Source organism: Arvicola amphibius, chromosome 8, assembly GCF_903992535.2.
Source record: "Arvicola amphibius chromosome 8, mArvAmp1.2, whole genome shotgun sequence".
Classification (NCBI taxonomy): Eukaryota; Metazoa; Chordata; class Mammalia; order Rodentia; family Cricetidae; genus Arvicola; species Arvicola amphibius.
Window position 1 is genome coordinate 4,706,795 of NC_052054.1, and position 23,717 is coordinate 4,730,511.

The 23,717-nt window shown below is 45.2% G+C and overlaps 1 long non-coding RNA gene across 2 annotated transcripts; it reads left to right on the forward strand.

Annotated features, from left to right (window-relative positions):
• The first annotated feature begins 2,739 nt into the window (after positions 1-2,739).
• LOC119820735 lies at positions 2,740-7,941 on the forward strand. Of its 2 annotated transcripts, XR_005286529.1 has the most exons (3): positions 2,740-2,856; positions 4,658-6,266; positions 7,311-7,941. It is a non-coding gene; the product is annotated as an uncharacterized LOC119820735 (long non-coding RNA). The 2 variants fall into 2 exon arrangements; XR_005286528.1 differs by having other exon boundaries at positions 4,658-7,941.
• The last annotated feature ends 15,776 nt before the right edge of the window (positions 7,942-23,717 follow it).

The following is a 23,717-nucleotide window of genomic DNA, read 5'->3' on the forward strand; positions in this document are numbered from 1 at the left end:
TTCTCAGTTTTTCTAAAGATTTATTTAGTTTTATTTTATGTGTATGAATGACCACATGTATGCATGTGTGTGAAGCATGTGCCTGTCTGACATTCATGGAGGCCAGAAGAGGGCTCTGAACTCCTGAAACTGGAGTCACACAGTTGGCTGTGATTCACCAAGTGGCTGCTTAGAATTGAATCCAGGTCTTCTGCAAGAGCAGCCAGGGCTCTTAAGTATTGAGCCATATCTCCAGTCCTGGTGATTTTCATTTTTATCTGGAAATCTCATTTACAGAGATTTTCTCAGGTCAGATTTATGAGGAAAGTGTTGGGCTATAGGCACTGAGACCTTTAAAAAGAACTCAGTTCTGCTGATTGGTAGGCTATGGTGCCTAACCCCTACTTTCCAGTGGTTGGTAGATGTTTTAGTTAGGCTTTTATTGCTGTGAAGAGACATATTTAATTGGGTCTGGCTTTCAGTTTCAGAGGTTTAGTCCATTATCATCATGGTAAGACAAGGAGGCATGCAGGCAGACATGGTGCTGGAGAGGTAACTGAGAGTTCTCCATCTGGATCTGCAGACATCAAGAAGAGAAGTGAGACTCACTGGCCAGGCTTGAGCACCTGAGACCTCAAAGCCTGCCTCCAGTGACACACTTCCTCCAATAAACCCACACCTCCTCCAATGAGGTCACACCTCCTAATAGGGCCACTCCCAATGGGCCTATGGGGGCCATTTTTATCCAAACCACTATGTTAGAGATAGAGACTGCCCTGTGTGCCTTGTTCCCATCTAGGAATGGTCTGTTTACATCAGACCAAAGGGAAGGGTTTATTTCACAGTGGGCAGTGGGGTTCTGAAGCTGACTCATTTGTGCTCATCCCAGTGTGAAAGGAGACACCATCATCCCTGAAGCCACACTGAGCCCATCTGTCTGCAGTTTGGGATTTAAGTGCACACACCACTTAAGGTTATTCTTGTCTTTGCTATTCAGGACTCCCACAAGTCATTTCCTGCCCTTGATGACTTTCTCACTTCCAGTTACACTTGCTGCTATCAGACCTCTGCCCCTTGTGCCGAGTGGACATTGTTCTTGCACTTTCTTTGGTTCCTCGGTTCCCCCATTTCCCTCAACCTGCTGTAAGTGTTGTCCAAGGATCTCTGTGACTTTGCAGAAGAGAGCTCTGGGCAAGAACAGCCTTCTCTTCCTTTTAACAACAATCAATAGTCATTATCTTTAAAAACTGACTCACATAAGCCGTCCTTCACCTTACCAGGACAGGCATAAAGTCCCTTCTATGGAGATAGCATTACAGATCCAGCACTGTTCTGTGTCCACTGTTTGTAGTTGGTGGTTTTCACTCTTTATTCTTTTGACTCTTGGGGAGCTTGCTACCCAACTCCCAGGTAAAACACACATGGAGTCTTATTATTACTATGAGTGTCCAGGCTCAGCTTAGCATATCTCTAGTCAGCTTTTCTTAAATTATCTCATCTACCTTTTGCCTCTGAGCTTTTATCTTTCTCATTTTATATACTTTTCTTTACTTCTTACTCCATTGCTGCTGTGTGGGTGGGTAATTGGCTCCTGGAGTCTTCCTCTTCTCCTCTTTCTTGCTCCTTGCTCTTCTTTCTCTCTTTTCCCCTTCCATTTATTCTCTCTGCCTGCCAGCCCCACCTATCCTTGCTCCTGCCTCACTATTGGCTGCTCAGCTCTTTATTAGACCATCAGGTGCTTCAGACTGACAAAGTAACACAGCTTCACAGAGCTAAACAACACACAACGGAAAAGAACGCAACACATCTTTGCACCATTAAACAAAGCTCACACATCTTAAAATAATATTCTACAATACATCTGTCCCCTGCATGTGAGGCCGCCCCCTCAGGAAGGGGTCTGAGCATCCATGACTGAGCTGTCATTGTCCACACGATATGGCATGTTTAGTGGCTGGGATTGTGCGCCATGAAAGATGTGAACGTACTTATGCATGCTCTCCATGTGCACATGTCCAACCTTTATATAAAAACACAGGGCAGATGGGGTAAAGGGGTCACCCTAATGATCTCAGCTGAGCTTAGTCATGCAGGAGTAGCTACTTCTACACGAGGCCACTCCCGAGGTAGAGACTATGTCTACATCTTTTGTGTACCCCAGAAGCTGGAAAACAGGCCTGTCAGATCTTTCCCTAGCATCGTCAGAAGGGTGTGGCCCAGCTGATACTCTGACATCACACATCTGGCCTCCAGAACTCTAGGGGTAGTGACTTTCAGTGTTTAAGGCACTTTGCCTGTAGCTCTTCACCACAGAACTCACCAGAAACCACCACAGTGGGGCACGCTGCATGGCTGGTGGAGAGTGGTGGAACAGTTGGAAGCCATGCTCTGTCCAGAGTGAGGCTCTGCCTCTGCACTCTAATCAAAACAAAGAACAGAAAGGTCAGCTAAACAGAGCCAGAGGGAGAACGTCTGGCCCTGTCTCTATCTCTGACTCACTCATTAAGAGTAGAATTATGATAAGCCAGTAGTTCTCAACTTTCCTTTAAGACAGTTCCTTATGTTGTGATGACCCACCAACCAAAAAATTAATTTGTTGCTACTTCATAACTATAATTTTGTTACTGTTATGAATCATATTGAAAAATCTGATATGCATGGTATCTGAGCTATGAACCCTGGGAAAGCATTGCTCAACCTCAGGGGTCGGTGACCCACAGGCTGAGAACAACTGTGATAAGCTATGCTTTCACACAGTCACAGAAACTGGCAGGTCCTGTGGTCTGTCTTGTGGAAGCTGGAGATCAGAGAGGCCAGTGTACAGCCTGGATGCCTGGCGGTCAGGGGTTAATGGTGCAGTTTCTAGGAGTGTCAAAGGTAGGAAAATTGCATCCAGAGAGTAGACTTCACCTTCCCTGTCTCCTGCTGGGCTGGGTTCTTCAGTGGGTTGCATGTTCACTCAACACGGGCGTGCATTTGCTCGCCTCAGTTCACCAACTCAGGTTTCAATTTCCCTTAGAACTAACCTCACAAATACAGTAAGAGTTAACGTTTAACTGCCGGCCTATGCATCTGCCAGTGTGCTTAAATTGACATGTAAAATTAACCTTCATTGAAAGGTGGGGGATGTTTCTGCTGCTATAGTGAAGAGAGAAAAGTGCGGGGCAGAGAAAGAGGAGGGGATGTGACCTCACCCCACCACTAGGCTGAGAGGTGGTGCTGAGCCCATGAACATGGTGCTAACTTGGAGGGGTGAGTCCTGGCTAGTCTCACATTCATGAAGATCTCCTTTGCTCAGGCTGCTCCATAGGAATTGAATATTTCTGATGAGGGTTAAAGAAAGGGGAAAAAGGGTGTAAATGGAATATTTGTCCTGCCAGCCACCTTACAAGTAACCACACAGAGACTTATTATAAATGCTTGGCCTGTAGCTTAGGCTTGTTACTAACTAGCTCTTACAACTTAAATTAACCCATTTTACTTATCTACACTGTACCACATGGCTCAGTACCTTTAACAAGGCATGTTCATCTTGCTTCTCCAGGTATCTCCCAGCGACTCACCCATCTTTATCCCAGAGCTTGCTCTTTGTCCTCAAGCCCTACATAACTTCCTCCTGCCTAGCTCGTGATCATTTAGCTCTTTATTAGTGAGAGCAATATATCTTCCCATTGTACAAATGATTGTTCCACAATAAAAGGGGATTAAATATGGGAATGATCTGGATCCCTTGGCACCTGATGTTGTGTTTCAGCTGAACATGACATTTTCCAGAAGCAGCAGGGCGTGTAGTGTACATACAAAATTTCAGCAGGTTCGTACATTCTGGGATGCAGACTCAGAGTCTCACTTGCTGGGAAAGAAAATGGTTTAAATGCATGGGCTCAGGATGGCTCCTGCCACCTCAGGGAAAGGAGCCTGGGTGCTGACAGGCTTGCTTTAAGTCCCAATGGGCCTACCCTGAAGTTAGCCAAAGCACACATTCTGCTCATGGCATTTTCTCACCCCTCTACCCACACCTCAGGAGTTTTTAAATTTCAACAAGGAAGACAATGTTCATCCAGGAGACAGGGTTACTGGGGCATGGTGCCTCATGCCTACAACCCCAGCACTTGGAAGTATCAAAAGCACAAGGTTGTTCTTGGCTACCTAGTGAGTTAGAAGAGGCCAGCCTGGGCTACATAAGACAGTTGTTTGAGACTTAAAAAGAGAGAATTGCTTGCAACAGCTAATGTCAGTCATGACTGCCAGAGTTAAGTTGTTTCAGCTTTTGGGCATCTGTCTGGTTGGAGACTCAGACAAGAGCCATCGAGTCTGGGGTTCTCCTAACTTCATTGTCATTCCTGCTTCCCCAAATTTCTCTGCAGTTGTGAATTCCTGAATGAAAACAAAAGGAATGTGTGTGTTAGTTGATGCAAGTCACACACTGTAGGTCTGGGCTAGACTTTTCTCCACGAGATGTCTGTTGCTAATGAGGATCTTGGGGCATCTTCCACAAATGCATGCTGGGTGTCCATGGCCTTGATGTGGTCTGCTCATTAAGAAGAGGGCTCTTGCCTTACTTCTGGGTGTCCCTGTCATGTTCACTGTCACATGGAGTGAATGTACAGGGAGTGAGTGTATTAACAAAACTGTACTGAATTTATCACACTGACACACAGATCACTGCCCTCTGCAGGGTATGGGGATGAACACCTGCATTAGCCAGAAGCCCTTCAGCTTCGAGCTGGGCCAGCAATCTCCGCTTACCTGCTATGATAGAACTTGAGACGAATGCGACAGGTACCGAATATCAGGTTGTCTGTCGTCAGTTCCGATGGCGGGTCCTCGCCTGCCAGCGCTCTACACCTGACCTACAGTGTGGCCTGAAGTATGTCAGTGGCGTGTTCCAATGCGGTGATCCGGAAGGCCCCAGGCTGCTTTGAGTAAAACTGGTTGGGTTTGGAACCAGGGCGGGGCGTATCTTCTTGGCACCACAGCCTGACACTCATTCAATCTGGAAGGGGGTCACCCTCTGGAACCTTCTGTCCTGAATTGAGTTCTCCCTGTGCCTCAGGTTCTCCCATAGTTGCTGCCACCAGTTGCTCTGTCACCTTCCACCCATGATGTACTCTAAGGGAAGTGGCCCATCCTGGTTCCCAGGAGTCTCATGTTCCCTGGTTCTGAGCCCAGTGAGTTTTGCTTTAAGCGGTTTCCTTGGGGCCAAGGTCCCCTCATTCTGAGGTACTTTATTCTTCTGTCACCACGCCTGCTTTGACTCACTGCTGGACCATCCGAGTTATCTGGCCGCAGGGGTCTCCTAACTTCCCTTAGCTTTTGTGTTTACTTGTTTATTTGGTGCGCCATCAGCTTCCTCTTAGCAGAGCACCCACCCCTAGCATTACGGGTTTCCTCTTAGTGGAGTACCTGCCTCTAACGTTATGGGTTTCCTCTTAGCGGAGCACCCACCCCTAGCGTTAAGGGTTTCCTCTGAGTGGAGTACCCGCCTCTAACGTTATGGGTTAAGTTGGTTGGTCCACTCCTTGAGCCAACAGCAGAAGTGGATGTGATAGAGCGAGCGCTGGTTCTGACGCACACAGGCCTTCTGTACAACAAGACGTTTGGCTCTTACACCACCTGTAAAGAACTATGTCCTGTCATTGTCCGTATGTAGATAACTGTAGCCAACACTGCTTGTGCCCAACCATGACTGAGACCATGGACCCTGTGAACACGGAGGGGCCTAGGTTCTGACTCCACAGTCCTCCACATTCCAAGGCCACTCCGAGTACCCAGACGTGTTGATGGTTTGCCACGGCAACACAACTGTGGCTTTATGAAAAACTGCACAAAGCACCAGAGCTACAAAACCATCCAGTCATACACACTGCGGGCTTCGCACTTAAAAGGACTGGAGTCGGTGAGAGGAAGACATGTTCTCCCGTGCTCATCACAGCCTTCTTCACAGCGACCTATACATGAAAAGAATGTGTTTATTGATGAATAAAGGGGTGTGTACACACAGCAGTCACGACTCTGCCTTACAGAAGGAATCCTTTGTGACTGTATGGGTGTATGCAGAAGGCATTATTTTATTTAGGTGATACTGACTAACCTCACTCATGTGAAGTCTGCAGCCTCAGGATGTCTCTGGTTTCTAGGAGCTGAGAGTGTTCTGGGGAAACGGTGGTGACAGCATATAAAGCTTCAGTTGGATGGGAACTCTCCACTCTAGACTGTTGCCTGGTGCTCTCATAAGAGCTGCAGATGACCGAAGCCCCCTCTGAAATGTTCTACCACAAACTCAGGTATGGATGTGGGTGACTGGTATGCTAACTAGCGCCATGTGCTGAGTTCATAATGTAAACACGCAGCAGAAGAGCATGCAGGGCCCTGAAATGCATGCAATCTGCCCAGTATCCCCAACTGGTAGGCCTGCTTCAGTGCAGTCTCACCTGGGCCTGGGCTTCATCACTTCAGGGATGGTCCCGGTCCTAGTTCTACAGAGGAATAGGCCAGTGGTGACTTCTCCAGACACACATGTTGAGGCTATAATGTCTGTCTTTCTTGCAGTTACTATCTTCTATGTTCTTAGTAGATGCAGGAGGGTAGGGTGGAGGCCCTGTCATCCATTCTCAGTTCTGTTCACATCTCAGAGGACGACTGTAAAACCCTGGACTCATCATTTGATGAAGGATTGCTACTCTGTACCAGGCTTCCCTCTGTTCAATTATCCCCGAGTGTTTGGTGGAAATTCCTATTTGAAGATTAATATTAAATCTAAAAAGTAAAGCATAAAGTATGAGCATAGTTAGCAATCATGAAATTAACAGAGACAATTTGTGTTGGCACATAAATTACATGTATATGTGTTATGAATAAATACACGTGTGTATATACATATATGTATTTATGCACACATACAACCAGTTGACTGCATTTTGTGTGGTTTGTATGTATATGTTTTTAGGACTAACATGAGAATTGGAAAGTTCATTTCTGTGGAATATTACCCTCTCAGTAATTGTTGATTGCCTGAAGTTCTTCATCTAGAAGTAGGGCTCCATGGCATGTCAGCTGGCATTGTCATTGGTCAGGTCTTGTTTGAGCAGCTATACTGTTGAGATTTCATGAGTGCAGCTCCCCTGTTATATATAAAAAAAAAACCCATGATTTTACAGTATATCTTTTAATAAATGATGTAGAAAACAGTATCTTTAGGTACAGTTAAAACGCTTGTGAACTACATGAGATCATTGTAGATGTTCTCATAAACAGTTTTAAAATATTTTACATGTATGTATCCAATGTATTTGAGTGTTTTGCCTGATTCATTTGCCATGTGCATACAGTGCCTGCAGAGGCCAGGAGAGGAGCCGGATCCCCAGGAACTGGAGTTATGAATGCCAGCTGCCATGTGAGCCCTGAGAACCAAGCCAGGCCCTTCTAGAAGAGTAGCCAGTGCTCTTAACCGCTGAGCCATCTCTCCAGCCCCAGTTGCTTTCTCTTTGAAAAGAAATACTCCTTTAATTTAAATTGCCTTCAGCTTCATGTATAAATTAAATATATCATGCAGGCTTAAGAATAAATGTCTTTATTCCTACTGATTTTTTCAGGTTAGTAATTTCAAGAATTCAGAAAAATACTAAAACTTAGTAAATCATTTTACTATTCATGAATTTTTTACATGTGTTATTTGTAATAGTAATAAAATAACAAATGCAAGATTAATGGTTTTCTGGGGATGTAGTTCACTTGGTAGAGCATATGCCTAGCATGCAGGAAGACCTGTTTTGGATCCCAGCACCACATAAAGCAGATGATGGCTCATGCCTGTGACCCCCAGCACTCTGGAGGTGGAAACAGAAAGATTAGCAGTTCAAAGTTACCCTTGGCTAGATAGAAAATTCTTTTGGGATCATCCTGGGCTACATGAGACCCTTTCTCCAAAGATAAACAAACAATAAACAAGTCTGAGAAATATCTGTGGTGGTATTTTGTTTGTGTTGTAACAAATAAAGATTGTTTGAATATCAGAGTGTAGAGCTAGCCACACTAGTTATTTATAGAGGCCAGGCAGTGGTGGTGCACATCTTTAATCCCAGCACTCAGGAGGCAGAGGCAGACTTCCATCTGCGAGTTCAAGGCCACCCTGGGCTACACTAGATTGATCCAGTCTTAAAATGAAGCGGTGCTCGGCAATGGTGGCTCACACCTTTAATTCCAGTACTTGGAAGTCATACACATTTAATCCTAACACAAGGAAGGTGGAGACAGAAAGGGATATGCTTGGGTGGAGGGAGGAATATAAGGCAGGAGACACATGAGCTCGAGGCATTCAGTCTGAGGACTTGTAGAGACAGGATACCCCATTTGGCATGAGGATTTTGTAGAGGTAGTGGCTGGCTGCCGCTTCTCTACAAAATCTCTCAGCTTTCACCCTAATATCTGACCCCAGGTCTTTATTTTTAAGAACAACTAGAAATTGCACAACAGTTTTTTTTTGTGTGTGTGTGTTTGTTTTTTGTTACAGGAAATCTGGGATTCCCATGGAGGATGTAGCTCAAATCTTTAAAACTCTGTACACACTTTCCGATAAACAGGTCCCTGTCCAGTCCGTATTATCTAGTCATACACATTCTAGTGAAAATGATGTGTCCAGACTAAGGAACTCACGCACCTCTAACTTTTCCAGTGATCAGAGAAAAACCTCGCATGCTGTTGCCTGTCGACCTGCATGACAGTGGCTTCTTCATGTTTCTGTTTGCTTGGTTCAAATGGAAACCTTGGAATTCTCTGTGAATTCTCCTCCACTCATGTCTCTGTTAGGAATTCAGATGGATTACTTTATTGGTAGTTTTCCACTCTGAGAAGACACAGACAAAGCTGCAGTCACGTCAACGTTAAGCTCTCTGACTCTAGGACCAGTACAGAGCACAGTTCTGTCTCCTCGATGTTTCTAATCTATCCACAGGATAAAGACAAATAGACCCAGACAGAGTCGTAAATTAAGTGTGTTTCATAGGCCATTTCCTGTGATGCAAAATTTAACTTCCTGCTTTTCTGATGAGCTCCTTCTAGGGAGTGAGCACAGGCTGCCCAAGCTGCCCATGCACCAGTGTGACAAGGCTGAATGGTCCCTCCCACAGCCTCTCCTGCCTAGTTACAGTCACATACTCCAGTACATCCTCTCCAGTCCTTTTCTGTCCTTAAACCTAAGCTCTATGGGCATCTAGCTCCTTCTCAGCTCCCTTCTACCTGGACGAACCAACCCCTCCTTGGCACTTCTCACCTGACCTCCCTGATTGGTGGGCCATGCTTCCCCTCCAGCACCTGAGAGGACAAATTCTTTAGTCCCATGCCCCTTTCCAATAAGCTTCCGTCGCTAGGCTGACATCATTGCTAAAGACCCCACCCCACAGAGCAGTTTCATTTTGATAACACTGCTCTGTTTTTAATTTTTTTTCATTTATTGGCTTTTGGAAAATTCAGATTCCTAACTCAACCCCAAGTCCACCGACTCCAAGCATCTCCTCTGGGCTCACAGCCTGGGAGTCTGTCTGTCCCCTCTCTGCTGAGAGGTGGAACTGCACACCCTTGCTTGGTGTTTACTTTTATTCTTAGTTACAGGGGATCTGATTTTCAAAACGTTTTCTTGTGATGAAGAAACCAGTCAGAAAGTACGGAATAGGAGGGACTGGGAGGGCAGAGAACCACTGTCATCTGTGGCCTCAGTCATGTATGTAGACTTACCTGCACCTTCCTTTCAGACCCTGGCCTCCAGAACCACTAGGGAATTAGATATTTTGTCTAATCTTAACCAGCAGGTCGTGACCACTTCGGGGTTGAACGACGCTTCCACAGGTGTTGCAAATCAGATATGCTGCATATTAGATATTTACATTAGGATTACATAACAGTAGCAAAATTACAGTTACAAAGTAGCAATGAAAATAACTATGATTGGTAACAACACAACATGAGACACTGTATTAAAGGTTGCAGCATTAGGAAGGTTGAGAACCACTAGTGCACGCACACCTGTAATCCCAGCAAGACACATTCCAAGTTTAAGGCTATCCTGGGTTACAGAGTGAGACCCCATCGATAATATGGCGTAGTAGGTGAAAATACGCAAAGTTTCTCACTGAGTTAGAAAGGTCAACAAGCTAGGCTTTCTATGATTGATGAATTATCCAGGGTTAGATTGACTCTGGTGCTGAAAAGATGATGAATCAACTAGTATCAGGTGTTAGACAGACACCCCACCTAGAGAAGGGAGAGATGAGAACGTCCTTGCAGCATCGTGGGTGGTCAGAAGCGAGTGACCTCACTGAGCCAGAGACACTCACATTGGCAAACATGGTCACAAATTGCCAGGCAGAGTTTTGGAGAACTGGAAGGGACAAAGGACAGAGTCCAGGCGTCTGCTTACACTTAGTCCCCTGCACACCTCACAGGCGCTGCGTGTTAGAACTGCTGAGGTCAGGTGGTAGACGGTTTTCAGAACTCACACAGGGATGGGTGTGAGGCCATGAGTCTCATGACCTACTGGCTACTCGTGACAGCTAGTCTATGAATCACAGGCTGAAGGAGCTCAGGAGTGAAGGCCACTCAGGACCCAGCCCAAGGAAACACAAGAGTCCAAGGATCAGCTGGACCGTAGTCTGTCAAGGACATCTGAGCAATGCGACACTCACAGTATCTAGAATTCTCTAAGAAATGCCAGGATGAGCCTGTGGCTCTGGGCTAGAATATTTGTTCAGCATGCTGAAGGCCTGAGGTCCATCCCCGGTCTGACACAAACACCAAAGCTACCAACATCTGAAGCGAACTGTGACCTGCAAGGGAAAAACCAGAGAGCACAATCAGACCCAGGAATGAAAAGGCCTTAACATAGATTGCATAAATATTATAACCATGTTCTGGATTAGAGAGAATTGCGAATGAATGGAGGAGAGAAGTGGAACACATGAGATGTCAGCCCCAGAGGATGAAACATCAGCACCCGGAGAGACAACATAGAACAGGAGGGCCGTGGGCTGGCAGCATAGCAGAGCCACACTCAGGGATAGCAAGCTATGGCTACAGCATGGGACAGCTGGAGACAGGGCTATCAGCAGCCAGCACTGCTGTGGCTGAGTTGGCCAGGCACTGCTGTCCTTTGCTAGGAGGACAGAGAAGTCTCATAACCACCTGGGAGAGGACCAACAGCTCCATGTAAAGCCACCAGTGTTTTATTTCAAGCTCTATGCCTTTACCGAGAGAGAGAGAGAGAGAGAGAGAGAGAGAGAGAGAGAGAGAGAGAGAGAGAGAGAGAACTGTGTCATAAGAATTCAAGGATTTATTTATCTTCTTTTTTTTGTCCTTTGGTAATTTCGTATACATACATTATATATATTATACACACACACACATATAGTGGAATATGATCATTTCCACCCTTATTTCCCCCTCCAACTCCCTCTGTAACCCCTAGCAGACTTCCTCCCAACTTTATCATCTTTTTAATAAGGAAATTTATTTTGGTAACTCACTAGGTCCAGCTAGTGCTGCCCTGAGTGAATGGGGGTGGGGCAACCAATGGGACATGGAGGACTACCAGCGGTCCTGCCTTCCAAGAAGCCTGAGTCTCCCTCCCCTCCCTGAGCACCTATGAACTGCCAATAACATCTCAATATAGGGTGAGCTCTGGAGAAGAAAGGCTTCTTTATAACTGCCTGCATACCCACGACCCCATGTCCCTCAGACAGAGAAAGTATATCAATTCTAATATACATCTATGAGAAACACTGCACAATAATAAGTTACTGATTCACATAACCACAGGGATGAATCTTAAAATCTTGGTGTGAAAGCTGTCAGGAAGCCAAGAGAACCTGTGGTAGGAGTCAATCTATGGAACATTTTAGATAGAGTACATGTAGTTGGTATTCACATCATACATGCACATATACACACTATCATATAAACATGCACACACTATATATAACCACACACACTATATAGAAACACACACACGCTATATATAAACACACACATGGTATATATAAACATACACATGCTATATATAAATATACACGTTATATGTAAACATGTGCACGCTATATATAAACAATGCATGCTATATATAAATATAAACTTACACACACTGTATATAATGTGTGTGAAAGATGGAGGGAGAGAGGAAGAGAGAGAGAGAGACAGAGAGAGAGAGAGAGAGAGAGAGAGAGAGAGAGAGAGAGAGAAATCATGGTGGCCATGGCTGATATCTAGTACTGAGAATTAATGACAAAAAATTCTTTTAGTCATGGCTCACTTTAATTTCTTGTCAGTACCTACCAAACTGTATGATCAAGATATCATGACTCAGAAAATCTAATTAATAAAATAAGTCAAGATTGTTACTGAGTTATAAATAGTTCTTCATGGGACTCCACGAAGGTGGTGATGCTGAGTCAAGTTGGAAGGCTCTACCATGCCCTCCTTATTTCTGGAACATTCTGTTTAAAATCTGGACATCACTCTCTTCTGCTTGGTGTGTCCATTCTGAACGAGAAATTTTTTTTTCCATGTTAGCCACAAGGTGTCAGGGCAGCCTGCTTTAAAACATTTTAGAACGTTCCACCATAAATCCCCAGAGGTATATGCTTAGAATGTTGGGAGCCAAACAAGGGCCTTTTGAGGTTTCCCAGGCAGAGCTTCCCTGCGCTGGTGCATGCTGGAGCAGGGACTCCAGCCAGGCCTTGTCCTTTGAGAACTGGCACACAGGGACTTTCTGTAGGATTTGCATTTTTATTCACCTCCCAGTGCCAGGCTGACGCCTCAGGAAACACTGGTGCCCAGACAGGAAGGCGACAGCATAACCATTTGGGCAGTTCTGCCTGTGTGTAAAGTGAGCGTTTTGAGAAACCTGTTATCATAATTTTATCCAGGATGTACTGAGCATCTGTACTCGGAGGTTCTCAGTGGCTGGGTCGAGGGGCTGCATTTTCTAATTAATGTCTGTCTTGGAGCTCTCCGGACTGTGCCTTCCTGTTCCAATAGTCGTTCACACCTGCCACCACTGCCTGCGGGGTGGGGTGGGCAGCAGAAGGACCTAGAAGAGGACAACAGTAGGGGCCTTGTTCTTCCTGCTGGCTGGGACCCAGAGTCGCGGGTCTGCTCCACAGACTGTCTCCTCTGCCACCAGCGGTGTCTCTAAGCAGAAACTGTGGCATGGCTGGAGTCCTTTCTCTCTACTGCCTGTGTAAGAAGGTGGGAATGTTTAAGGAGAAACAATATTTCACCAAAGAGCAAACAACACCATAGACCTGGCAACAAAGGGCTAGCATTAAAAAACAAAAAAATCTAACTCAGCAAGAGGCTACCCTTTGTGTTATTGTGAGTCTCTTCCTGTCCCATAAACTGTCTCTGAGAAATATGCACATACAGAGACACATAGCACAAAGGATTTTTCTGAGTGCAGGGCTATGATTCTCAAAGCCAGTCCTTGGTGTGTTTACCTGGAGATCTAGACATTGAAACAATACCAAATGCTCACATGTTTACAAGACGATTTTAACTTTGCTTTTTATTTATATGCATTAATGTGGGTATCTGCAGAGGGCAGAAGAAGGCATTAGATCCCCTGGAACTGGAGTTACAGGAAGTTGTGAGCTGTCTGTCCTGGATGCTGGGAACCAAATGGGTACTCTGGAAGGACAGGAAGTGCTCTTAACCTCAGAGCATCTCTCCTAAACTAATGAGCAGCAACAGTAACAACAAAGTGAGCTCCTAAAATAAAGGAATGTAAAAATAACTAGAAACAGAACTTTATTGGTCTTAAATAGTCTAGTGCTTTCTCTAGGCTAAATTGGTGATTTTCTTACCTGTACCAAGAGAATGTGTGGCTTTCCGTGTGTGACCTGAAACACCCTGTGAATGACAACTTCTTCCTAGATAGGAAGCATAAGGACAAGGTACCGTCTAAGACTGCTTCTGAGAAATAATTTTTCTCCCCTCCATGTGTAGTGGGGGGCTGCGGGTAGGCCTGCTTTTCATCCTGCCTGGCTCCTGGCCACCGGCTAGCTTATGCCCCCAAATAATGACACACAAATTGTATTCTTTTAAACACTGCCTGGCCCATTATTTCCAGCCTCTTACTCACATCTTGACTAACCCATATCAAATAATCTGTGTAGCACCACAAAGTGGTGTCTTACCGGGGAAGGATTCTAGTGTACGTCCATCTTGGGCTGGAGCTTCATCTCGTCTGGCTTCTCTCTCAGGAGAGGCACGGCAGTCTGCTTAACTTAGGAGAGGTGTGGCATCTTACTGATCCTTCTACCTCACTTCCTCTTCCTGTTCTGTCTACTCCACCCACCTAAGGGGCGGTCTATCAAATGGGCCAGGCAGTTTCTTTATTAGCCAAAGAAATCAACTCAAACAGAAGACTCTCCCACATCATCCATGTGTGTGCGTGTGCTCATGTAGGCTGATGTTAGATCATCCTTCCTTGTTCTTCCTCTGGATTCTCTGAGGCACGGTGTCTCAGTCAAAGCCAGAGCTGGTTGATGCTGCTGTTCTTGCTTTGCTCTTGTGATCTTGAGACTGTAGTTACAGGTGAGCGGCATGTCTGCTAATAATAGTATTTATTTGGGTTTAGGGCTCTAGACCCTGATCCTCACACTTGCCTGGTAAGTGCTTTAACCAGAACCATCGCTCCAGAGTTTGAGAATTTAAAATAGAGGCTGTTCTACCCTGGAGGATGGTCCTTGAAAAAACAAAGGGAACCCTGGCTTTGCCTCTGACCTGGTCCTCTCAGGGACTGCTGGTGCCCCAGGAACTCTGCAGTCAGGAATTTGCTGTGGGCTTTGGGGATTAGGCTCACTGAGAGACCTGAGGGGGAGAACTTGAAAAGTACAGTTAAAAGATTGGTTAAGAGCATTGCCTGCTCTTCCAAAGGTCCTGAGTTCAATTCCCAGCAACCACATGGTGGCTCACAACCATCTATAATGTGCCCTCTTCTGGCCTGCAGGCATACACACAGACAGAACATTGTATACATAATAAATAAATAAAAAAAAAACCTTGGGCACTGGCCAAGGAAATCAGATCTCCTGAGACCCAAGTTTCAAGTGGAGGAGCGGCGGCATACACGGAGGAGCGGGTTCAGAGGCCAAGCGGAACAGTACCTAGCTCTCACGGTGGCCACAGTCACAGCCTTAGCTTATATGAAGCAGAGGTGAGGTGAGAAGAGCGTTTACAGAGGCTCTAGACGCTCTTGACTGTATTGAAGAACCGCCACCAACAGTGGTTCCTGTGAAGCCAAGCTAAGCAGGAAAGAGTCTCTGCGCATAGTGGCTTAGGCTGCAACAGTCTCCTCCAATCCTGCTAGAGGAGGGGGGCTGGGTGCCTGAGCTCCCTCTCCAGCTGGTTATTCAGGTGTAGGTGTGGGGGCCCCTCAGATTGGAGCTCTAAAGGATAATGCGTGCTTGTAACCACTGTAGGCAAAGTAGCTAGGCGATTTTCTTGTTTGCTCGTTACTATGCAGATTATGCAAATGAGCACATGCCTTCTGGAGAGCAACTTCCCAATACTCATTCAAATGAGCGCAGCAGCTTTTATTCTGTGGCTGCCTCTGAGATAGAAGAAAAGCGCACTAAACACGGTACAAGAACGGTGGTGCAAAAACAGCAATATTTTAAAGAAGCTGTTTAAATGACGCTTATTATATTAATGCAATAAATTATGGATAAGCAATAAAATATATAATAATTAGAAAATATGATCCTAACCTTTGATAGATTATAGGGGAGTCTCTATCTCTCTCTCTTTTGTGTTACCCACATTTGCTGTAATTTAGAGGAGGACTCTGGGAAAAAAAATCTAAGTAGTCTTAATACAAATTTTATCTTTAATTATATGATCAAGAAATCATCACACAAGCATTCTCTATTTCTGAGTCGAAGCCAAATAACAAAATTCGATCAAATTAAGATGTCAAAGAGAACGGGTTCCAACCATTTATTAATAAATGCTTGCAGACAGCAACAGATTTCGTCCCTTGATTATGCTCACAGAGTTTGTGTTTCAAATGGATTTTGTACAAAATATTTCCATCAAAATATTAATTTTATCTTCTAGTAACAACTTGCTGGCAAAGAGTGTTTAATTTCTTTTTTTTTAAAAATATTTATTTATTTATTTATTATGTATACAATATTCTGTCTGTGTGTATGTCTGCAGGCCAGAAGAGGGCACCAGACCCCTTTACAGATGGTTGTGAGCCACCATGTGGTTGCTGGGAATTGAACTCAGGACCTTTGGAAGAGCAGGCAATGCTCTTAACCACTGAGCCATCTCTCCAGCCCTGTTTAATTTCTTTAACTCGTAGAGACCATGTCGTGAAAGTAGTTGGTGTGGTGGTTGATGCACCGCTGGAAGATCACCTGAAGCAGTTGGTCCTCCCTCCCCAGATCCCCTGCTTCATTTACAGCCAGTCGGTACTTGGTTGTAATATATTCTGTCTTTTTTATTTTCCTCTCTTGAGGGATGTTTGCTTTGGTAATTTCAAGATAAGAGCTGGTTTCCCAGATGTCCCTGAAGGATGCATGTCTGCTAAGGATGGGGTTTTAGCAGACCTCTGAAGTCCAACATTGAGGGGGATGGTCCCCTAGCTTAGCACGAGGCAGAAGTTGGAATTTTTCAGCGTGTGTGATTTTTAATGTCCCCCTTTCCTGTCCCTCCTCGGCAGACTCATTTCCACCTCATTAACCTTTTTTTTTTTTTCTCAGTCCCCCACACTGGATTCGCTTTCTCTCTGTGTCTGCCGTTCTTTTACTCAGCAGCTACCCATCCCATCCCCCGCCTCGGTGCTTTTCTGTGAAGCGTGCTTCATTTGGTTTCATTTGTGAACAATTCATTTCTCTAGTTTGCCAGACAGTTTTGCACTGTGATAATGAAACTCTTTAACCATGCTGAACGAACCTCTCCAGCATCTCTTGCGCATGCCATGCTTTAAGCCTCGTTTTTAGAAGAGAGAACGGACAGCTGATGGATGAGCAATCAGAGAGCCTATTGCAGAAATATGGATATTTATTGCTTGTTAGATTACTGCTATAATCAGAATGTTTCAAACAATGTTTATCTGGTTTTATATTTTGCCAGTTTTTCTTGTCTTACGTTAACCCCATTACCCTTTGCCCCTGGGCTTTTATCTTTCTCTATTTCTGTATGCCTTTCTTTACTTCTTTCTCCATGGCTTGCTGTGTAGCTGGGCAGATGGCCCCTGATGTCCTCCTGCCTCCTATTGGCTGTTCATCTCCTTATTGGGACCATCAGGTGTTTTAGGCAGGCAAAGAATCACAGCTTCACAGAGTGAAATGAATGCAGCATGAACACAGTCACACAGCTGAAAATAATGTCCCTCAACACAATGTCATCTGTTTTCCCTCCTTACACTCTGACCCAATTCGTTTTGAAAACTCTGAAATAAATATGAATAGTAAGACCACAGCGCTTACACATTATAAAAACGACAACTATGATGAGATAAACATACATATTGGTATAGGGGAACTCTAAAAGATCTGTAGCATCTAGGTTATTGCACTTAAAAGTAAATCGTTTTTAAAAGTAAACATAATAAAGGATTTCATTCTTTTACCAAATGATTTAAGGATAATCTTTGTTAATTTTTGAGCAACTTCTATGAGAAAACATGTTTCTCAGATGAAAACACATATTTGCTCTGGTGAGAAAATTAATGTATAAAAGTTTCTTTCCACAGATGTATTTGGGCATAAAACTAAAATATAATTTTGGTTGATTTTTACTAAAATATATCTTCTTATGAGTAATTTATGGTAAAGCACACTTTTAATGTTCTACCAGTTTAAAAAAAAAGAAAATTGGTGAAAAAAAAAACTTATGTTGTTTTATGCAAAATAATTACAAATCAGGATTGGGAGGTCAGGAAAGCAGTTAATGAGCGATTGTAATGTTATCACAAAGGAAACATCACAGCATGGAGACATCTGTAGACAGCCAGTGCTTTAGGTAAATGCAGGTGGGGATCACAGTGAGGAAGATAATGGCAAAGTCTGAGCAGGAGGAGTGAGGCTGCAGTGTGAAGAACATGCAGAGGGCCTGGGAAACCGAGCTCTGTGACCCACATGCATCACACAACATTACAGGATTGACCTTATCTCAGAATCTCCACATACGCCTCCCATGAGACCCAGACATGATTCGTGATGTCCATCGTTCTTGGGTATTTACACAAGAAGTGGAAGGTGGATACATGCAAAGACTTACACACAGATGATCACAGCAGCTTTATTAGCTGTGGTCTAAAGCTGGGCTGGGACAAGGTCCCCATCCCCACATGTCCACTGAAGGGAAAACAGCCATGGGAATTCGCCCACTGAAAGACTAGGCATAAAAATGACTACACTCTTACTGCACAACCTAGATGAACCTCAGAATGGTTGTATAGAGTAAAATAAACAGATCCAAAGATTATACTGCATGGCTTCCTTTAAATAAAAACGCACGCTTATCTGTAGTGACTAGATGTTGGTTTGTGCTTTGTTTGGGATGGAGAAGAAGGAGGAGAAATAGAAAGACAGGATTTTGAAGCAGTTGTGGGGGGATTCTGTGCACACAATGGACCCATAATGTCCCTTGTGGCATAGAAACTTCTCAAAATTATGGACAAGTGTCCCTGAAAGGTGCTGCATGTTCTGCAGCTGCTAAAACTGCACAGCAGAACTAAAAGTGGCCAAACGCACACATAGCAGAACGTGGGCCACCTGTCCCCACCATACAAAGTAGATGCTATTTTAGAAGTTTTGTGTCATGGTGCCTCCTTTCCTATGCCCATTTCCAGAAGTCAGGCTGAGAGCCACCGTTCTGAACACGAAGAGTGGCTAGCACCCCCTAGAGGAGAAAAGGGCATCCCAAGAATAGAACATAGCAGAATCAGGAGACTGTGGCTTTGGCTTTTCCCTTTAAGCTTTGGTTACCTTATTCTCCTGCCCAGGCTGCACGTCAGGATCATCCACAGCCACTTTCTCTATTGGCAGTTTTATCTTTGTCACATGCCCCTTTATTATTGCAAGAATGGTCAAAACAGCCCTTGCCCATGGTTTCAAGATACATCTTAAAGGACTGGTCCCCATCTGATGGGCAAGTGATGGGATCATTAAGAGGTGGGGCCCCAAGGAAGGAAGTGAGATCAATGGGGACATGGTGTCTTGAAGAGGATGTTGAGACTGGCTCCTCACCCCTTTGCTTTCCAGCATCCAGGAGATAAAGGCTTTGTGTTCCTTTGCACTCCCTGCTCAGTGTTATTCCTCCACACTGGCAACAAGTTCGGGACCAACCACCACAGAACGAAAATACCAGGAGGGGAAACACAAACACAACCCTCCCTTGTTTTAAGTTGCTCTCTGGTGTTCTGTCACTTGGCAGAAAGCTGACTAACTCTGCTTGAGACAGTCTCAATTCTTGAGACACGAGCATCCATATGTACACATTTGCCCCTAGACACTTGCATCTGTGTGGTGTTCGCTCTGCAACAGACACTCAAGGTAGAGCTGCGTGTGTTGAAGCTGCTCTCCGAAGGGTTGGATAACAAGCTGCCTTTTGTTAGAGGTGAGAAACACACCAGAGAGACCCTCAACGTCCGTCCCTCAGCATCTCAGACACGTAGTTTCCGACACCTTGTTTTCTAGGAAGAGCTCGGTGTTCTGAAGCCTCCGAGCTGATGGGAAATTAGTCATTCTGGCCAACACTCTCCAGCTTTGATCTTTCCAGCAGCAAGGTGAATTTTACATATTTTTTTCCACTGGCATACTTTGTTTTTATCACAAAGGACCGAGACTTAGCCTTTGATAAATTCTCATTTGCAGAAATAAAATAAAAGGGAGAAAAGGCATTCGGGACTTTATAGAAAATGCCAAATTTACCCCAGCATTCCCCTGAGTGATTGTTTTGAAGTTTGGATGACACACACACACACACACACACACACACTCATACCTCCAAGCATGGACAGAATTTGAATTAAATCAGGCTCACGGAAGGATGGAACTAAGAAGAGGAGCTCTCTGACAAGCCTGCTCTTTATTCTCTTGAGCTAATTCTGTCACCCGACACACTGGCATCGGGAATAGTGAGAGGCTGACAGGCTAATTTCAGCTTGTGCTTCCAATGAAACGCACATAAGGCCCTTGTTATGCTTGGTGACAGTCAGTGTCATTCTCTGTTTAAAAGCAATCCACTCGTGTGGATGCCTAGGAGCGCAGGAGCCTTTGAGGGAATGGGAAAGGTGTTTGGGGTCTAGGGATGGTTTGCGCCACCTCAGGGCTGAGGCAAGGAAGCTCCGATCATCAGACTGCTTGGGTGAATGTGTCAGGCAGGGTTCAAGGTTCAAGGAGACATAGTCGTCATGACAGGCTGGTGTCTGACAGTAAACAGGAGCCTGGTGCCTGCCCATGAGTTTCCCATCCGCGGTAAGACCCTAGAGCCTTACCAGCAGCGGGTCAGATGGAGATTTCATTTGCTGAGTCCAGCTTGCTGCAGCTGTGGAGTAGAAAAAGCTAAAAGTGAGGTCTCCGTGGATAGAGGACACATCAAACGCTTGAGCAGAACAAAAACAAAAGAAGGCAAGCGAAGGGTGCGTGTGGCCAGTAGGTGGCGCCATCAAACTGCGCAGAAGCCTGCTTGCTGGCAGGGCTGTGCTGGGGAGATTAGAGCCATATACAATTTCCTGTTGGCATCGAAGGTGAAGTCAAGGGTTGATATAAAGAGCACCATGGGTCTCTGAAAATGCCGCATGCCGGCAGCAACCCAGGCTCAGCCTTAAAGGAACTTCAGGAATGAAGTTCAGGAGGCGGATACTGAGTCATGCTCCCATTGAAATAGTGTCTGATGTCACAGGTGCAAACAGACCTGGAGATCTCTTCTGTTTACCCTGCTGTGAAGAGGTGACATTCATCGGGTGACTGGAGAGTTCATCTAATTACAAAAGACAGAGCCATAATGGGAACGCGGGAGACAGTTTCCTTGTCTGAAAGGTGCAGAGGATATCTGGAATTATGGATTGCCTAACCTGTGGTTAACGATGCCTTTTAAAATCTTCTTCTTGAAGGAAACAACATTTGGAACAGCAAAGATTGCTCAGGTCAAGACAGTGTGTAATTACAGAGCCAGATGGAGACTATTTCTGCCAACCATGATTCTAATTTCGTCTTTCTCTTTATCCAGCACTAAATTGAGTCTACTTAATAGAGGCGCATACTGCCAAAGCCACCCACAGCCCGTGCACATCCCGTTCTGATTCCCACCTATCTTGTAGCATTTCAGACAAGCCCAGGGTTTAGACTGAACAAACACAAACTGCAGTATCACAGGACTGACTAATCTACAAAGAGGATCTGGGAAACTTAAACAAGGCGTACACCAGGCTGGTGCCATCCTCAGACCAGAGAAGCCTTAGAGAAGGAACAATCTGGTCATCCCCCTGTTGTGGGTTTAAGCTGCTATTTCTTTACATGGAGTTTCAACTATTCCAGCAGGAATTTTGCTCAGAAATCTACAGAGCCAATTTCTTCCCCCACTTACTGAGTGTGACCATTGGCTAGGGCTTTATTTAAGCTTCCTTCCCCCAGATTACTGTGGTTTCAGGGCATCAGAATAGGATGGGACCATCAGTGGTGGCTGCTGCTACTGCTGCTGTCTTGATGCTGAGTGGTAGCCTAGCTGTGGAAATCTGAAAGCTCGCTTTTCCACAGAGGTGTGTGGGTTTCTGTTTGCAGAGAATAGAATTAAAGAAATAGGACTGAACAGAAGGGAGGGATCTGGGATAAGAAAAGGAAGAGAGGAAGGGAGAAGGAAGAAATGGAGAGGAGAGAAAGGGGGAGGGGAGGGAAGGGGAGAAGAGGAGAGGGGAGGAGGGGGGAAGAGAGGGGAGGGGAGGGAAGGAGAGGGGAGAGGAGGGGAAGAGAAGAGAGGAGAGGGGAGGAGAGGAGAGAGAAGGAGAGGAGAGGATAGGAACGGAGAGGGGAGGAGAGGAGAGGAGCAGAGAGGGGAGGAGAGGAGCAGAGAGGAGGGGAGAGGGGAGGAGAGGAGAGAGGAGGAGAGGAGAGGGGAGGAGAGGAGAGAGGAGGAGAGGAGAGGAGAGGAGAGGAGAGGAGAGGAGAGGAGAGGAGAGGAGAGGAGAGGAGAGGAGAGGAGAGGAGAGACTATCTCCACAGCTTGACCAGTGACAAAGGCATTCACCCTAAGTCCAGGCAGGGTAGTTCTGGAAGACCCTATTGTGTTCAGCTTATTTTCTTTCTTCTCAGAGTGAGCAGCTATTACCTACATCAGAGTCCTATTTAGGCAATCACAGCAATTTTCCGAAAGGGATTTAGGATTGCTCAATTTCATAAACCCAAGAGCTAAATTCTCCCTGGTTACTCATCTGAGTCCTGAATCTAACCCAAGCTCTTTCCACATCTCTCCACTCAGTCAGGCCTTGAATGACACGCCCCTTGGGGCTATGCTTTTTATCATGTTCAATTAGTGTTTCTCACATGCATATGGTTGTAGGGTCATAGTTTAGCAACCCCTGAGAATAACCGATCTTCCATTTGTAGCCATGACTGCCTGTAGCTCCTCAACCAGAAGTGGGGCCTTGGGAGGCCTTCCCCTGTCCATGTTACCTTGTTGACTGGTCAGAGCTGGTGTAGTTCCTGTGAAGACTTCCACAACTGTTAAGGGTTCATAGGTGCCACAGCCTTGCCAGCTTTGGAAGATTCCCGTCAACTCACAGTGTCCTCCCCATGCTCTGGCCCCTGTGACCTTTCTGCCTTTTCTTCTGAGGTGTGCTCTGAAGCTGGCAGGGAGAAAGTATGATATAGATGTTTAGAGGGTGGTTGGATACTGTATCAATTTAAGAAGAAGACAGCAAGCTGGGCGGTGGTGGCTCACGCCTTTAATCCCAGCACTCGGGAGGCAGAGGCAGGCGGATCTCTGTGAGTTAGAGACCAGCCTGGTCTATGAGAGCTAGTTCCAGGACAGGCTCCAAAAGCTACAGAGAAACCCTGTCTCAAAAAACCAAAAAAAAAAAAAAAAGAAGAAGAGGAAGAAGAAGAAGACAATAGTAGGATCTCCTCCAGGTTCTGGGCCAATGACCTCTCTAGCTACAGAATCTTGTCCAGGTTTATAGTAGTAGGCTTAATTTTTTTCTATTGAGTGAGCCTTAAATATAGTTACCTACATAAATATAGTAAACATAGTTACTTATATATAGTTAAATATGGTTACTTCCTAAGGCATTCATGCCACTATGGGCATGTCTTGCCATGCCAGTTGTTATTGTAGCTTTTAGGGTTCACAGATGGGTACAATAGTTGGTCACTGTCTTCCTGCACAACCTGCCTAGCACCTTCTGGCACTATGAATGTCAACCATCAGATAGGGAACATCAGGCCAGTATCAGTTTGGTTTCTTCATTCCTGTGCCCAGTCTGGAGTTTCCATCCATGAAACTTTACTTTCAAGTTCTGGTGGGCAACCAAGGGCAACAGCAAGAGCCTGTACTGGTTTGGGGGTCTCTGAGCCTCCCTGATGCACTACTTGAAGAGAGGGATGTATCCATACTTGACGCTGGGCTTTTGTTTGGCTCACTGTGGCTTCTGGCAAGACAATTATCCCCCTACCGTGTGAGTTAATTCCATTTAAACTACTTAAATGTTTAGGTGTAAGAAAACTTATTAAAAATAGGTT